This window comes from Periplaneta americana, chromosome 2 (genome assembly GCF_040183065.1).
Source record: "Periplaneta americana isolate PAMFEO1 chromosome 2, P.americana_PAMFEO1_priV1, whole genome shotgun sequence".
Lineage (NCBI taxonomy): Eukaryota > Metazoa > Arthropoda > Insecta > Blattodea > Blattidae > Periplaneta > Periplaneta americana.
In genome coordinates this window covers 147,469,136-147,483,599 of record NC_091118.1, presented here as the reverse complement: position 1 = coordinate 147,483,599, position 14,464 = coordinate 147,469,136, and positions in this window count along the sequence as shown.

Here is a 14,464-nt window from a genome sequence, read left to right as displayed (position 1 = left end):
GGAATTATATTGGCATGCCCCATGAATTGGTCTGTTTAAGTTAGTAGTGCACAAGGGGACTGACTTAATAACTCTGTGTTTCTCAAAATTCAAATATTTCATTAAGCTGTTAAGTGTAATGAGCGGTCAAGCTGTAGTATCAGATTCCATTGCGAGAGAGGACACGTGTGATTGATCTTGTCAACAAATGATTTCTGGTATTGAGAACTGTTTAGTTTATAACAGAATTTGACCTGAAACAGTGATATAATGGAGAAGTGAGTATTAGGTCCTTTGTTACCAAACATACCAAATTAAATATGTGAAATGTTGGTGTACATGTCTCGTAAATAAATATATATGAACCATATATATTGCATAACTTCTTATTTTTCGTTTTATTTATAACTAGAGACCAGATTTCCATGCTCTATCAAATCTTAAAATATGCATCCATGTACAGAGCGTTCGCCTACGGGTGGGGCCAGGAAAGCGGCATGTATGTACTGATACGCCGCTTTGTGCGCGTAGTTGTTGAGACACGCTCGACAATCAAGGACATCAAGGTCGACAAGTTATCAGTTGTGAGCCAGATGTTGCAGTATTTAACACGTACAGTGCAGTTTCTTGACACAGTTGCTTAAATATTCAGCGTGTGTGTAAAATTTGTTAACAATGCAAAACGCAAAATTCACGCTTGAACAGAGAGTTTTTATGTATGATGCATATGTGAAAACAGTCATGTAGAGAGGTGCGTAGGCAATTTGAAGTGACATGTCCGGGTGCTCCAATTCAGGGTAGAGAAACTGTTAGACGTCTTGTTAACAAATTAAGGACAACAGGGTCGATAAATGCTACAATTCCTAAGCGAAAACAAAGAGTATTGACGGAAGAAACAGTTGATGAAATCAGTGCATCATTTATACGCTCTCCTAATAAATCTCTAAGACGTGTTTCACAGGAAGTTAGTGTTTCAAAAACATCAGTCTTTACTGCTGCTAAACTTTTAAAATTAAAACCCTACAAAGTATAGTATAGAAAGTGGAAGCTTATGGATAGACGATTCCCGCAAGCGACACCGCAGGCAGGCCGCTTTCCTGGCCCCAGCAGTAGGCGAACGCTCTGTACTATCATAATTATGACAAAACATGCATGACGAAGCGAAGAAACAGTAAAAATATGCACCATCAAAATTGAGTTTTACATTATGTTACATTTTTATTTTATTTTGAAATAGTGTACTAAAACTAATTTCTCAAAAATTTCTACACTTAAGCTCATGTGTTTATCTGAAGCACGTTCTTGAACACATAAAATCACCTTTCTACGTCACAAAAAGTGACAGGTGCATACTGAAGTAAAGAAATTTGGTACAAAGTGAGGAATAATTGTAAGTCTTTCGCATTTCCGCATGACCATGACCCATCGGAAATCGAACCCGCGACCTTCCGACTTTGCAGCATTACACCTTTACAGCGAAGCTATCCCGCGCCCCAAAATACACAAGTACTTACGTCTTTATTACAACAATCGCAATAAACTACCCAATCATCGTCCGTCTTTAGAAATTCTTTTCCCTCAATCCATTTTGACACAAGATCTCTTCTTGCTGTTCTACCAAAACTTCTCAATTCCACACAACTTGATCTTCGGCTTGTAACGAGCGAGAGTTGGGAGTTGGAAATTCCAGTGTAACAAAGGGAGTACAGTGGAAAGTCCAAAGACTTGTAGTGGTAGGATGCCACGAAATCATATTACCGGCAGCTTTTTTTTATATTCTATTTTCCTCAATAGAAAAATAACGTGGAAATACCAGATTCTACAAAGAAACATTCATAAAAAGCACTATTATGCAAGTTAGCGTAATATATGCACTATAGCCACAAAAAAGAGTACATAATATGCAATATGAAAGTCTAAATAAGTGCTATTAATTGTAAAATCTTGAAAATACGCAATATGCTTGAATTCAGTCCCAAAAATGCCAAAACAAGCAAACATACACTGAAAAACTACGGTTATTTGGAATAAATAAGTTGTAAAACGAATATTTGCAAAGTTTTAGAAGTGTAAGAAGCTTATATAAAGTAAAACGTTCGTTTGCATGGAATTCTGGGCTCTATTTATAACATAGAAAGAAATATTAAAGCCGATCCCAGTTTTCCCCAACAACAAAAACGCGCACTTAATATTCGAATTCTGTTTAGGGGATAGGTGTTTGTTTGTTGTCAATTTGATGTCTTACTTTGTCTTAAGCGGAGGCCCAAAGTATCTTCTTCTGATGCAGAAAGGCATATAAAATGTTCAGAAATGACAGGTAAGTGTAAATTCCTGCTGTATTAATAGTAATAATAGTAGGCCTACAATACTTTTTTGCTTGGTTATTTAACGACGCTGTATCAAATACTAGGCTATTTAGAGTCGATGTAAGTGGTAATAGCGAGATTGTATTTGGCGAGATGAGGCCGAGAATTCGCCATAGAATACCTGACATTCGCCTTACGGTTGGGAAAACCTAGGAAAAAATTAACCAAATAATCAACCAAAGCGGGGATCGTATTCGCGCCCGAGCGCAACTTTGGATCGGTAAGCAAGCGCCTTAGCCGACTGAGCTACGCCAGTGGCTCCTGTACGTTTTAAAAACATCTCTAATTGCAGATGTTATTCAGCGCAGACATCCAATGATCAACAAAATCCTTCACCTGGGACTGACTTCATTCTGTTAACACTAATCCAAAGCATGACGCCTTCGGGCCTTAGACCATGCAGCTACGGCACGTATATTTTATGATAGTTTACACTTATTTAATATCGTGTAAATTTTTTAATAATCGCTTTAAGTATTTAATAAAGTGGACTATACAATTTTCGCGATATTGTTCAATAACATAACTAAAGGAAAATGATGGTTCCGTTATAGGCGTTTGATATAGTAGGCAATAATATACACAAATATTCTGGGTATAGTCCAAGATCGTGAAACACTCAATAATTAGGAGCTAAATAGTCTACGGGAATTGAAAAGATACAGAGCAAGATCGTAATAAGAGATAACTTGAGAAATGGACAACGATCGTGAAAATCTTACTTTATGGCAACGTTACACTCACTTAATATTCTTGGAAAGGAACTTAGATTGCATCGTCTTCCTATAAATTGCGACGGGTAAGTATGATAACTTAATTGTTTCTCTTAGTTTTTCGTCGCAATAACACGCCAGTTATTTTCACGCTCTTATTGCTATTTAACTAAAGATTCACGTAGCACAACTCTAGTATTGTTTTGATAAAACAAAAGTTTGAAAAGTCAGCTAAAACTCTCAAGTTGCATTTTGATGTTCTCGGTAAAGTTATAGAGGGGATTTCCACAAACTAGGAAGAAACACATTGTGCCGATATTGGTAGAAAAGTTATTAATTTGAAAATTCTACATAATATCTAGCCGTTTCCGGTATTTGTGTATTAGCTGAAAGTTATAATTGTAATATTTTAACATGCATTTTCACACAACAAAGAATATTAAAATCAAAGCCTAAAAATATCAAGTAACACACACGGTATAGTTTACTGACCTTTCACCGGAACAAGTCACGAGGTTCACCTGCCTACTACGAGGTACGATTACTGTCTGCCTGCTATGAGGAATGAATGTAATCACTGCATTTGATACAGGGTTGCCACGTCTAATAAACGTTTTGCGTTTTTTTTCGTCAACTGTTGAGATTTTGCTGATTTTTTTTTCTTTTTCTAAATATTCCGCAACACTTCTTCGTTACTGCCACATTATGTTTTGTTCTACCTTCGCAGCACTCGATTCTATCATATGACGTGCCCATCTTACTATATGGTCAGTGTAATGCGCGGCCATAGGAGAGACGTCACAGGACAAATTAATCCTCTAGATCAGCCGTGGCGAAAATGCGATCCTGCGCCGAACCACTGTGTAACCTGCAACTTGCATAGCACCTATGGAGGGAGGCGGACACCCGAAGGGGAAGTGAAGCAACTATCTGACTTATTAACGGATTTTCATTTTATTTACGCCAAACAAATATAATTTGATACAGTACAAGGCCACAAACTAATGTTGAATACTGTAACGGCGAAAGAAAAAAACAATGAAATATAGGACAAATTATCACAAACTAAAACCAACTGTCTTCAGAATGTCTCTGCGATAGAGTTTCAAAATCAGGAATTATGTCACTTACTGCCAGTCATAGTTGATCACGAAGGTATTTGTCTTTCAGTCGTGATCTAAATTTGGTTTTTATTATTTTCATTCTTGAAAATAATTTTTCACAAACGTAAGTTGTAGCGAACATGGCTTCAAAAGAGCAAGCGAAAGAACGAAACTTCGGATATTTATTTTTTGGCAAAGATTTGAAAAGTTCAACATTTGTCAAGTCCTTACATCTAGCTTTCATTTAACATCACGTTGTAAATCTGTGACTTTAAATTGAAGATCTAACCGCATTATTCGTACACCTGCTGACAAAGGATAGAGATGATGATGTTGATGATGATGATGATGATAATAATAATAATAATAATAATAATAATAATAATAATAATAATAATAATAATAATAATAATACAACCTTTTAATGTTTAATCAGTAACATGTAGTATAATGCCGTTTTATGTTATACGAGTACAACTGTTTTCCTCGTAATACTTGTGAACAAAACATACATTTAATATTCTCCTCATATTGGCAGCAAAAAATGCGTCCTCCCATCCTACTTGAAACTTTCGTTTTTGTAGAGGTTCAAGGTTTCGAGAGACACATTGCAATGATACGCCACTGGCAGGTCAGAGACAAATACAAATGGAACGGATTTTGACTTCAGTGACCGAGAGGGTGGGGGTTGTTGGAGGTAGGAAGCGCATAGCTATCTTTGCGAGCCACATTGTGCTCGTGAGTCACATTTTTGCCACGGCTGCTCTAGATTCAAAACCCCCTATAGACCATTTTGTTCAGAATTGAGTTATGCACACATATTTCTTGCTAAGAATGAATTCTAATGACCTATATAATTTGAATTCTAAAAGCCACTAAATTTGAAGCAAAAGTTTTGTAAAAAGTCACTATTAGGTTGAAAATTCCCTCTATCTTCCACCAGTTACTGTCAAAATCCATTAGTTTGTGAAAGTGGATATAGCGGATTTTGAATTTATAGGATTCAAATATAAGACAAGGGACAAACACCCAGTCCCGAAGAATGGAGATGAATCTCTACTCGGTTGGTACACCCACACGCTGTTCATAGAGAAAGAGCGGCGCACATTTCGTAATGTTTAGCTTGGCGTGGATTTTCGAACACTGAATCCGAAATGGTCTCTTCTACTTAGGCTTGTCTTGACCCATTGTGCGCTAGCGAGCTGGTATTCCTGCCAAGCGGCCCAGGTTCGATTCCGTGCCTGGTAGCGATGGAATTTGTAGTGAACAAAAAGACGTTGCGAAGAGTTTTCTAGGAGTACTCCTGTTTCCCTCTTATTTCATCTATCATCTGCAATAGCACAACACAGGCTAGGAGCAGTACGGGTCTCCGATGATGATATAGAATTTAAGGGCTCAGGATTCCAGGCTATGAAGTTTATCAGGTATTATTCTGGGGATAAGACCTGCGTCTGTTGGGCCTGAGAAAGGAAGCTCCACCTGTCAGCATCAGATTAATGAATACCACCCGGGCCACCAGGAATAGTTATATTTGACTAATCTAGACAGTTTTCTAAGTTAGATATACGAGGCGCAACCAGAAAGTAAGTTCCCCGATTTTTTCCCCTTGAAAGTAAACGTAATTAGCCGTGTCAATTGCGCAGGCGTAACAGATCTATGACGAATCAATCATATGCCAGCCGGACAGGTCCCGCCTGGTGCCAGTAGCGTGACAGCAGTGGTCCGAAATGGAAGCTATTATTCCTTCTCCCGCCGCCTGCGAGGTTCGGTCGGTGATAAAGTTCTTTAATGCACAAAGCATTGCGCCAATTGAAATTCATCAGCAGCTCTGTCAGGTCTATGGGCCGAACATCATGAGTAAGCAAATGGTGCGTCGCTGGTGTAGGCAGTTTTCCGAAGGTCGTCAAAGTGTCTATGATGAAGAGCGCATCAATGATGATCGTGTTGAGCTGGTGCGGCAGTGCATCATGGAGAACCGTCGCTTCACGATTACGGAGCTGAGCAGCCATTTTCCGCAGATATCGCGATCCTTATTGCATGAGATTGTCACTAAGCAACTGCTGTTCAAAAAAGAGTGTGCCAGGTGGGTGCCGAAAAACCTGACACCCGAACACAAAATGCAACGTTTAGGAGCAGCACTGACATTTCTGCAACGGTATCACGATGACGGCGCGGCGACGAGTTCCTCGACAGGATCGTCAAGGGCGATGAGACTTGGATTTCGCACTTCACCCCGGAAACCAAGCAGCAGTCAATGCATTGGCGGCATAGTGGATCTCCGGTCAGGACGAAATTCAAACAGACGCTGTCAGTACGGAAAGTGATGTGCACGGTGTTCTGGGACAGGAAGGGCATTCTGCTCATTGACTTCCTTCCAAGAGGTGAAACAGTGAACGCTGACCGTTACTGTGAAACACTGCGAAAATTGCGACGTGTCATTCAAAACAAGAGGCGTGGAATGCTTACTGCAGGTGTTGTGCTCCTCCATGACAATGCTAGTCCACATACGGCTCGGCACACAGCAGCTGTTTTGACGGAATTTGGCTGGGAGTTGTTTGATCATCCACCCTACAGTCCTGATCTTGCTCCCAACGATTTTCACGTTTTTTTGCACCTCAAGAAATTCCTGTCCTCCGGTGAGCGTTTTGGCAACGACGAAGAGCTGAAAACGTCTGTCACACGCTGGTTCCATTCACAGGTGGCAGAGTTCTACGACAGAGGAATACAAAAGTTGATCCCACGATACGACAAGTGTCTCAATTCTGATGGTGGCTATGTTGAAAAATAGTTGAAACATTGCTGTACCTGTTGCCAATAAATGTTTTCCTGAAAGTGTGTTCTTTTTTTTTTAACAGGGAAACTAACTTTCTGGATGCGCCTCGTACATAAAGCACTGAACAGAATACGCGATTCGTCAGGCCTGAAAAGTATAAATTACTCTACTTCACTCATATACAGTATCCGTTTGCCAATGGAGTGTAAGAATCAGTTCAAACTAATCACAACAATCTATCACTGCAAAATTACCGTTTAAATGATTTATTTTGTTTATCCCTTCTGGTTGCATTTTTTTTCACTTAATTTAACACCAACAAACACAGAAAGAAGGCTAAATAAAGTGGTAGTTTGAAATCAATTTTAAGAATCTTATGTTGAAAGAAATTTAAAGAACATCAAACAATGAAAAAATTGGTTCTACACTTACTTATGGCTTTTAAGGAATCCGGAGGTTCATTGCCGCCCTCACATAAGCCCGCCATCGGTCCCTATCCTCAGCAAGATTAATCCAGTCTCTATCATCATATCCCACCTCCCCCAAATCCATTTTTGTATTATCCTCCCATCTAGTATCGGCATCCCCAAAGGTCTTATACCCTCCGGCCTCCCAACTAATAAGCTATATGCATTTCTGGATTCGCCCATACGTGCTACGTACCCTGCCCATCTCAAACGTCTGGATTTAATATTCCTAATTATGTCAGGTGAAGAATAAAATGCATGCAGTTCTGTGTTATGTAACCTTCTTCATTCTCCTGTAACTTCTTCCCTCTTAGCCCAAAATATTTTCCTAAGCACCTTATTCTCAAACACCTTTAATCTCTGTTCCTCTCTCAAAGTGGGAGTCCGAGTTAGTTCTACACTATCAAAAAATAAAAGTACCTAGTTCAGAATAAAGTGTTATAACCTCAAACATAATTATGTCTAATTTAGATTACAGTATTAATAATTTCTACAGCTTTTGTCAAATATTTAGGCCTTCCCATGAATTTCAAATTACAGCAAACCTAGGCCATGCCGACCAATGAAATATAGGTCTAATAATGTGTTAGGTTAGTACCGATAAGTTAAATTCTGATTTAATAATATAATAATAATAATAATAATAATAATAATAATAATAATAATAATAATAATATGCATTATTATCTTTTTATTATTATTATCTTCGCGAAGCAGTACTAATGAATACAACTAGAGATTTTGATTTCCCCTAGATAAATCCTCTTGTGAAATTATTTATGATAAGGAAACATTTAAGTTTCAAAACGTTGTATGTATTATTAAGTCCAATTTCACTGTGTGCTATAGGCCTAACCTAAACGTTGTCATTTCAATTACAAATCCATCCTTTTTTATTTCTCCTATGGATGAACCAATTTGCACAAATAAATGGCATTAACAAACATTAGCGATGAAATTAATAAAAATTACTTCGTTTATCAGTAGACCCCTGCGTTTGGTTACTTTGAATACAAGTTAGATGTACATCGATCATACTAGCCTCGCTTGGTACGGAGAGAAAGTTGCAAGTCAACAGTTCACGCTCAGTTCCAGCACGCTATGGTACTGTGTGTGTTTACATCTGTTCATTCGTGTGCGCGTATTTAGTCGGTGAACAACAGGAATAATATTTATGACTACAAAATACTATTTGGTTTTAATAACGATAACAAAGTTTTTATTTAAAGTCAGCTTATGCAATAGAAAATCACTTTTACTAGGGATAGAGGAAACAAAAGAATTTCAGGAGCTAGGCTCTTTCTTTTCAGAAGTCACCACATTTTGTTCACACATGCAGTGAAAGAACCATTCGGGCAAAGATAAATTCACATTTACTGAAATATATTAAACGATATTGAACATCTATGCAATGCAAAGACACGCTCTAAGAGACGCTCTGAAGCAATGCAGGACAATATTTTGATATGCGCAACAAATGTAACGACATTAATTATAGGCCTGTTAACCTTATTAAAAAGAGCACTAGAAATTTCTTCCTACAACCGCTTTTGTTGACATTATGTAATATTTTTAGTCGTTGTGACATAAAAGAAATTGAAGTCTTAAAAAAATTTGAACTCGAAAGAAAGAAAGAAAGAAAGAAAGAAAGAAAGAAAGAAAGAAAGAAAGAAAGAAAGAAAGAAAGAAAGAAAGAAAGAAAGAGAGAAAGAAAGAAAGAAGGAAAGAAACTTAGGCACCACATAAAAATCTTCAGTCGCCACGGCTACCCGGCGCGCGGAATTTGTCTACCTCTGATTTTTGCAATAAGTAAAACTCATCTAGATACTTTAGATCTAATTGAAGTTTGGAAATAACAAATTAAAAAACATAAATGTCAGCACAAAATTTAAAATAGCCTAAAAAATTATGATAGCGGGCTTTATGATCCTCTACATATTACAATCAATGACTGTAAACATTTTAAGTATTTCAAATGAACAATTTTTCCTTATTTGTGACAAAATAAATTTTCTTCTCTCCTATTAACGTGCTCGCTACCAAATTCTTCTATTGGAACACTCATTTCCAACCGCCTACTTTTGTTTTGTTTTCGTATGTTCACTAAACAGCAGGTCTGAACTAAGTAGTATTGGATGCCGTCAAGCTATACTCCATACATACCTACACTGTTGCGACTTGCTTGGAGACTTAAGATAACCAAACGTAGAACTCTACTTATCACAAATATAAAACAGTTCTGCTTGCTTATTGATGCATTTTTTTAGAAATTATTTCACACTTTATTTAATACTGTGTTGCATATATTACAGTTTTACAGAAGATTGTGAACAAATTTGTGTGTCGGTCTGTTAAATGAATAGCCAATAACACTGCGGATGAATGTTGAGCACAAATATTTCTGTCACGGCACGACACTTCAGAATGATGGATAGCGATCGGGACAATATTGATACCGGAAATTGTGCTCCCTTCCAACCCGCCATGCGGATTAACTACGAACCAAAGACACAAGAAATTTTAGAACCTTACACACAGTATATAGGATATATATCCGTGGCTACAAATCAAAGTTATTACGTTTTTGTTAGTTTAGCGTTAAAAGGTTTCCACTTGAAATAATGATGAATCGTATATCTGAGCCTTCCCTAAGAGACATCGACTTTCTTTGTTTACTTTTTTTATTATCATGATGTTGCCCAAACGCATTACTAACGTTTGGTCTCATTTGTCGCATTTTAAAGCTAGATTATCCAATAGGCAACTTTCACTTCGGATTTTCAGCGTTTTCAAGAATGGCTCGAAGAAAGCGAATGTATACGTATTGATTGCATTTTCTGTATGCAGTGTTACAGTCCATTAATTGTTTGAAATAATGCTATCTTTTAAATTCAAACGTTTATGCTCGGATGTAAAATGAATAAAGTGAAATAGAAATTTCAATATCTGACGTCAGTTGCTTATCAACGCCAATATTTTGACGTCACTTGCTTAGCAATTGCAACGAATCATTCAGGTGAAATACAGTAATTCCATTGCAAATAGGCTTACTTGTAGGCCTACAAATGTATGATATATGCTCAATAGAGAAATCAATAGAAATAACAATATATAAATTGTATTACATTTATTTCACTCTAAGTCTTATTCACAATCGTTATAAGTAAGAAATAATTCCATAAAATTCTAAATATCGCAATAACATCCAACCGAGAGAATACACGCTTAACGAAATTACAGGGATTCTACGAATCCCCTGCTACTTTTTATTATGAAACTGGGTTGAAGAAAAGGACTGGAAAACCAATATATCAAGTTTAATTGAATTTGCCGTTTCAGATGAGAGAATAAAACTAAGCAAATTATCCGGGAAATTATTGCCTAGGGATGTATAAGAAATAGTGTGTAAACGACCTTCGATTCTTTCGCTTGCTACCTGGTTGCGGCATATTGCTGTGCAGGTAGCATGGATCAAAAGACAGGGGTGAATAAAATGAACATTAAATAAAGTCGAGTTACAATAATTTTTGCACTTTCCTTTACACCTTTGTAATAAAACCAATAAAATTATTTCATAATAAAAGATGTAAAATGTGCGATTAATTACTAACCAAAGGTTACCTGTAGGCCTACATTATACAGTAACTAATGATTACCTTAAAAATTGCGTCCAAGTAGGTTATAAAGCTTCCCAAAGTGCTGCAGTATTGCATCATTGCCATTATAATAGCACTACTGTTATACGAAAACAAACCTTTTAAGATGAAATTTCGCCAGAATCGTTTCTTCATTTTCCACCCCACGCCGGCCTTATTGCATATAGTGAAATGTTATTTGAAGAAGCAAATCTAAGCAAAGCGTGCTTACCATTATCGAACAGCTTGGCCCTTATTCTTGGCTGTTAGCACAATAATAATAATAATAATAATGATAATAATAATAATGATAATGATGATAAAATAATAATAATAATAATAATAATAATAATAATAATAATAATAATAATAATAACATATATATATGCTTCACCTCCTGATAGGCATAGGTAAATGCTGCTGAAAATAGTAATAGTTTTCGCTGCAAATTTAAGAATATTCAGACACAGTTCTTAGTTGAATTGTAAAAGCAAGAAAGTTTTTACCATTATAATTGCTTCCATTTAAATAGTGTAATAGGCCTATATGACAGATCAATTATTTCTAGCTACAACTCTGGAGGAAGGTTTCTGCTCTACTTGACAACCTATGCACCGCTACTTCCTTTTCGGTATGTTATAATAGAGGAAGGGAAGTATCTCGCGCGCAGAGAAATTTGCCCTTCCTGCGCTCATACGGGCTTGAATATGCACCACTGATATACTCTGTAAGGAAACTGCATCATCGAGGATAAAAATGCGCCATATCCATATTTATTATTATTATTATTATTATTATTATTATTATTATTATCATCATCATCATCATCATAAACATTATTGAATATAATTGAAGTCATTATCATCTGCCGTTGGAGTCCATGATTAGCGTGTGCGTGTTTTCTAAAAGCGGCCCACGTTCAATATCCTGCCTGAACAGTGAAAATTTATCTTTCTACTACAGGACTGAGTATTAAGTAATCATCCTCTGGAGACATGCGTAGTTGTACTACATAGCTTTATTTATCATTCAATTCTATGTAACAGCGAAGCTAGAAGAAAACCATTTGTGCACATAGCCCATTTTCAATATATCGCTATATTTATATACAGGCTGAAAGTGAAATAATCTTGCAGATTGAAAAGGACGCTAGTTTACACTTAAATGAATAGAAAACCTATATTATGTTTTGTAGTTAAATGCACGGCTAATTAGAAAATTAAGTTGGAAGTTTCAGCAGTCCACAACATCCCCGCTAACACACTCCTTCTCTGTTCTCGTAATACTCATGTAAGAGGTCAACGAACTCAGGCTGTCTGTCTGGGTGAACTGCCTCTCTGGTTACAATGTTGCAATCTTGTCGCGTTGTTCAGTGGCTTCAAATTAAGTTGTTTATAAATTAAATTTATACGCTATTGAAATACGCCAGAAGAATTAAAGATTCTTTATTATATTTTATATCGATATGAACAAAAATGACGATCCTAATAGCAGTAGTTACCAAATAAGAGGGTGTTAAACTTTTGGGAAACAATTTTTCTGAGAAAACTATAAACTTCCCACCAATGTAGTATTATACATTTTTGTTACATACATGAGCTATTTGCTCTGAAAGTCTGCAGGGTTATTTCACTTCCATTCTGTATATAATTTACTTTATGCAAATTAGTATTACCACAGACTAGTATATAAAGTCACGAAGCTTGAGTTGTGAGGGTGCTAGAAACAATAGACTGTGCCGCTACTATTTCGATTGTCTGTAATAAGGCGATATTAGCGATCCTAGTGGTTAGCAACTATCTATAGATTCATATTTACTACATATCGAGCTTCGTGACTGTATATGCTAGACTGTGTTATTACCTAGTTCTTAGTAAATATAATTATTACATTTAATGTACTCCAGATAATTGACTCGAAATTGCTTCAATATTCTTCCAACATCCGCTATACACGGATGGACCGACTGACAGAAATAAGGAAAGAATGCCAAAATATATATATATATATTTTTCGGTATCAAGGGATCTGAACGTATTAATCTCGATTAAAGATTCGGAATAAGCCTGCATTTTTTTTTTTACAAAATTATAATAGGTATTTCATATAATGAGAAACTAACACTAAAACTATTATGATGGAAGACGATATCTTAAATGTTGTAATAATGAATGTGTAAACTGGCCACATTATTTTATCAAGTGTCATGTAACCTGGAACATTGTCTTTTCTTCCTTGAAATAGAACACTCGAAGAAACAGACCTACAACTTGAACAAATACACTCTTTTCCTCGAGAACTGAACAAGGATTTAATTTTCGAGTAAAACTGTTCTCTCACGGAAGACGTGACGGCCTGGAGGCGAGTTACACGACCTCGTAATCTGATTTCTTGCAGGTTTGCTGGAAATTGTAGTAAATCCGTACAGATAGCATCGTATTTTTCTATATCACTTCAGTGTTTACTCTACGGATTAAGAAAAAGCTTCCCTAGCATTCAGGGCATCGCTCTACAGACGATAACAACTTACTGAATGCGTGTATGGAGTAGAGGATAACACCGCGGCTGTGAATAACGGCAAACAAGTAAACATGCTGTAATCACAGAATACGAATTTAATACAGTAATACTGCAGTCAAAATAGAAATTTATGTATCAAGGACGAAATGTAGACGTTTATAGCGAGGACAATGAGATTGCTGCTGAGAGTCTCTGGTCCGAGGGTGCAAGTGACCCGAGGTTTAAACATGAAATTTCGCCAAAGGTTCATACATTATTTTGTGGTTCCCTAGTCCGTAATTAAATAAATTAAAACTTTTTGATAAGAGTTTTAAGTTAGAAATTAGCTTTGTGTTTGTATGTCTTGTTTAACGTGATTTGTTTTGGTATCTAGGGACTGGGTATACTAGGGAAAAGAATACATAGAATTAAAAATATTTGTTGATGGAAGCCATACACGATGCTATTATTCCTTTGTTGTTAAGTTACCAATCTCTGAATTTAATAAAAATGTTCTGTTATGTTGGAAATGTCGTCGGGATCTCTTGAAACCGAAATTCCTTCTGGAGTTGTTATTAAAGCCAAAGAAGCTGACGATCAGTTGTTGCCAATTAAATAAAATATAAGTAAACAAACGGCATTTTTTTGGTCCTAGGGCCTATAAAAGCTTTTTAGGCCCGCAAAGGTATTAGGCCTATATCATATACATAGCGAAATTGAACAATTATGGTCTAGTACGCCACAATAGTATATTATCACAGTCTAGTATATACAGTCGCGAAGCTCAATTCGTAGGGAATATGCATCCATAAATAGTTGCTAAACGCTAGGATCGCTACTATCGCCTCATTACAGACAATGCGAAATAGTACCTGCATAGTCTATTGTTCCTAGTACCCTCAACAACTCAAGCTTCGTGACTGTATATA